Source organism: Wolffia australiana, chromosome 1 (genome assembly GCF_029677425.1).
Source record: "Wolffia australiana isolate 7733 chromosome 1, ASM2967742v1".
Lineage (NCBI taxonomy): Eukaryota > Viridiplantae > Streptophyta > Magnoliopsida > Alismatales > Araceae > Wolffia > Wolffia australiana.
Window position 1 is genome coordinate 21546087 of NC_135835.1, and position 4697 is coordinate 21550783.

Sequence of the window (4697 nt, forward strand, 5' to 3'; positions counted from 1 at the left end):
AAACACTAGAAACATTTTACACTATTTTTTTAATTTTAGTTGACAACAGAAATCAAAAAAATATATTTTTAAGTTCATGGAATTTAATTTACACCAAAAAACCATTAGAAATATTAAAACGAGAGTTCAAGATTATTTATTTAAATCACTAGAAATTTATTAAATTACTTTTATGGATTTTATTTGTTTTATTGGAATTTTAAAATCTAGAAAAAAAAATTCCTATTTTTCTGATAATGTCGAATTATTTTTTATAGTTTCAAATGCTAAAATAGTAAAATTAACTGCTCTTGCGATCCCCTACGTTAGTGGCAGAGCGGTAACGACGGTGGGGGAGTGGCTGCGATGGTGGCGGAGCGGCGGCGATGATGGCGGAGCGACGGCAGCAAAGCAGTGGTGGGGGCGGACCTCTCTATGGGTCATGCTTGGGTCGGCCTACTGGGTTGGGTTATTGGGCTTAGCCCAATAGCAGGAGCCGAATTAAAAAAAAATTGTTTTTTTTTCTTTATTGGGCCTGTGCAACTTGTCGGACAGGTTCGACTTGGCCGAACCCCTCTCTGACTTGGCCAATTTTTTACTGAGTACCCAGAGAGTGTGTGTCTGTATCCACTTGGCGCGTGGCTATGTGCACATGTGACCGGTGGACGAGGGGTAGCGCAGGCACATAGATGCTGCCGTGCAGCGCACAATATGCACACAAGCAACGACCATGGGAGGAAGTCAAGATTTTAAAGACAAAACTAATTTTTTTAATGCACTTTTTTGGGGATTGAAGCGGGAACTGATATGGTAATCTAGAGAGAGATATGGATAGATTTTAGAGAGCGAAAGGAAAAGGTTATAGAGAGAGAAGGTCGAAATGAGGAGATAAATAGAGAAAGTAAAGAAGGGGTTCAGGGAGTTAGAGATGGAATTTCAAGGTGCAAATGAAGGATATTGTCTATTAAATTATTAAGTGATTGAATAGGGATATTGAGGAATGTCTAGAGAGAGAAATAAAACATTCTAGAGAGTGGAAATAGGGAAAATGGATAGATAATAATGAGAAAATAGAGACGTGGGTTCATAAAACTTGAATCCAAGTATGGTGAGCCCATAATGCTTCCTGCCAAGTTTGCATCCTTATATTTTTACAGGATCTGTCATTTTTCAATGCAAACAAGAGACGAGATTGAATGAAAATTTTAAAAACTTACATTAAGCAGTTTGACTTCTGACCAGCCACTTTTTAGAGAATGTCAAGAATGAGGACAAAAAAGGGAGAAAAAGAGTATTTAAATATTATGAGAATTACTAAAATACCCATTTGGGCATTTCCAATATCTTTTCTTGTCATTTGCCACTTTCTCTCCATTGGTAGAAAACTTCCCCTTAGCTTCTTTCTTTGTAAGGCTTTTGAGAGCCCAATAGGCATGCCAGGTTGTGGCCCAACTCCCTCAAATCTCTCTTTTGAAGGCCCACAACACCTTTTTTTCCTTTCAAGCCCCTTTCAAGAATCACTTCACTCTAAAAAATAATCCAACTCTTTAATAATTACTATCTTCTCATTCCTGAACATTTATGCTCATGCTAAACTATAGAATACTCATCAATACTACAATTTGTTGACTTCAAAGAAGTCAAAGAGTTTAGTAAAAAATAACCATTATGTGAAAAATAGAATTTATTGCTAGTGCATAAATATTTAGTTAATTCAAGTGATATAATAATAAATTGTAAATTAATCATACCAGGAACATCTAAAATGTATGAAAATATACATGCATTTATCATGTTATTTACACCCCCAACTTGATTCATCGCTAGTCTCATAGCCATGTGCCTTAGATTCTCCTTGAGAAGTCCATACACCCCATGAAGAAACAAGACTTAAGTATGAAGTGTTATGAATATCAATCACAACTTTCAGTATAAATAGCCCATACCATACAAACCAATGACCAAATCCTTTGTGGTGATTGAAAGAGCTATTGGTCATGATGATGGGAGCTTAATACTCTATTGGTATGATACTATCACCATGAAAAGCACACAACATGAATTGTATAGGATATAGTCCACTAAAATGCCCTACCCTTGCTAATTTGATTCTCCACAAAAACAAGGAAGTGAAGTGGGACAAGCACACAACATGAATTTCATCAATATATGAGAATATGAGAAGAAAGCAAGTCATCCCATGCTACTGAGAATGAAAAGAACTAAGATGAGAATATGTAGAAGAGACAAAGAGGAGAATAACAATGAAAAGATATCATCAATATATGACATGCTCTTGTTCTGATGGCGCAGAGCAACCCAAGCCCCCGGAAACGTCTTTGGACACCTCACCATCACCGTCGACATCGCCGTCGGTACGCGTTCAGCCCGGCCGGCAAGCCAAGGTGACACTACGCATGCTCGGATACAAATATTTCAGGTAACGGGTACGCTATCGTGTTTTCGTTCATCGTTTTTATCTAGATTCTTATCCATGTTTCTCGCGTTTTTTCCTTCACATCGTTCCCCATTACTCTCATGTTGTAGTGAGGGGAAATCCAATCTATAAGGATTTCCCCTCCACCTATTAAGGGGTATAGAACATTCCCTTTCTTTCTCTCTTTTTCTTTTTCCTTTCTCTTTTCTCTTCTTTTATTTTCCCTTTCTCTTTTGGGTTTAGGCCTTGCATGTTAAGGCCCATCTAAGTCCCCTATAAAATGGATCGGATGGTGCCCTAATACACTACCTCTCATTAATTTTGACAAAGTATTTTATTTGAGACGTTCTGTTATAACGAAGAGGTCACCACTCACGATCGAGAAGGAGAAAGGAGAAGAAGGGAAACGGAGAGAGAAGGAGAAGGAAGGAGATGGAAGGAGAGGGAGAGAAGGAAGCAAAAGGGTGAGACGACGAGGAAAATAGGAGGGAAGAAGACGCCGCCGTGGGAAACGTCCACCACCGCTGTCCTCGTTCATTCCCCGCCACACCGCCCTCGCCGTGTGTGTGGGGTCACCGCTACAGCCGGTTAGCTGCCTCCACCGCCTTCCTCTGCCCTCGGCGCCATTCGCCGGCGCATTACCTCCCCGACCTGCACTCACCACCTCGCCCCGCGCATCATTCAATGACCGTGTGCCTGGAGTTGTCGTGTTGCTCCGTCCTCGTGCCACTCTGCCGCCTTCACGCCAACTGACGTGCTCCGTCACGCCCGATGCTGTGTCGCACCGGCACCGAGTGTGTTTTGCCTCGCCCACGCTGCAAGAGTACTCACGATCAGTCGCCGCCGCTCCTTGCCGCTCGCGCCCGACGCCGCCGCACTGTGTTTGTAGCGCGCCGTCGCGCCGCAAAGAGGGGGGGTTCTCCACACGCTCCTTCGCGCCCCTGAGCCACCGTGTGCTCGACAGAGTGCCTTCGCCGCTGCCCGTCCAGGATGCCCCGTCGTCTCCACTCACTGTCCCGCTGACCCGAGCGTGGCAATCGGCACCTGCTGCGCCAGCCCACTGCCCGGCCAGTCCGCATGCCATGCTTGCCCAAGACCATTGGTGCCCTTCAGCCACCTCGCCGTCTCTGTCAGCTCGGCCACCATCCGCATTTGTGCCCGTCGACGTCGCCATAACCGCACGCCCGTGCGCATCACTCGCTTCTCACCAAGCTCCCGCTCAACCGCGCATCAGCTATCTCGTCACCCACATTGCCGCGCCCGGACGAACGCACGAAACCAGGAATGACGGACAGCCGACCCCGTCGAGGTACGTCCACTCTGCCCCTTCTCTTTTTTCTTAGAAAGCATATTCATATTGCCTCCACCGTGCTCGGGTTAGACATAGGTGAGTGGGACAAGACGACAAACGAAGTCTTGAGTGTCTTACCTGTTTGGTACGTCTCAGGCTTGCCCGTCTACTGTGAGCAACACCCGGCGGGGAATACCCCGTTCGGCGCCGTAACGTCCTTGACCCCCTTGAACGAGTCACAGGAGACCTAATCCCCCACTACCGGGCAACTCCATCGAACTCCCGAAAATCGGACTCTAGTGTTTGTCGTCACTTGCACGTACCACACGTATATGCATCTTGCATTTCATCATAGTTCCTAACTATCAGGAGTCACTGTCGGACAACGCCTCGGCCGTAGTCTGATACGGCCTTCTCGTCGACACCAAGCCTACATACTCAGTGACGACCGGACGAGGTCCCGACGACATCCTGCATCATGTTGTTACCTCATCTATCCATCTCTCGCATGCAAGAAGCACAAAACCTGCCATCCCCACAACTGCCATCACATGTCCAATGGCCCTCTCCCCCATTGATAGAATGAAACAGATTGTACTAATTATGTGTGATTTTGTCTTGTTTGGTTATTTATTTTGATTTATGCATTCTTTTTATTCCTTATTTAATAATAAAATTTTAACAATTGTAATAACTGTTGATTTCAATTTTATTTATTGTTTATTAATACTCACAACGGTAAATCATCTTGAAACAAATTGATTATTTTTATTATTTTATTAGTCTTTTATTAAAAAAAACTATGATATTATAGATGCAAATGGGAAAAAAAGAGAAGTCCATGCCATGATCTGTATCATAATTAGAGCCCCAATATTAGCGGAAGGGGAGAGAAGGCCTACCTTAGTCCTATTTATAAATTTGAAAAAAGGATTTGTAATTTGTATAACTTACTTTATAAATTCAATATTGGAAGCTTCTATCCTAAGC

General features: G+C 43.6%; 1 long non-coding RNA gene across 1 annotated transcript; it reads left to right on the forward strand.

Annotated features, from left to right (window-relative positions):
- Window positions 1-2775: 2775 nt before the first annotated feature.
- LOC144716712 (uncharacterized) lies at window positions 2776-4363 on the forward strand. The gene is made up of 2 exons (XR_013584978.1): window positions 2776-3725; window positions 3864-4363. It is a non-coding gene; the product is annotated as an uncharacterized LOC144716712 (long non-coding RNA).
- Window positions 4364-4697: the final 334 nt, after the last annotated feature.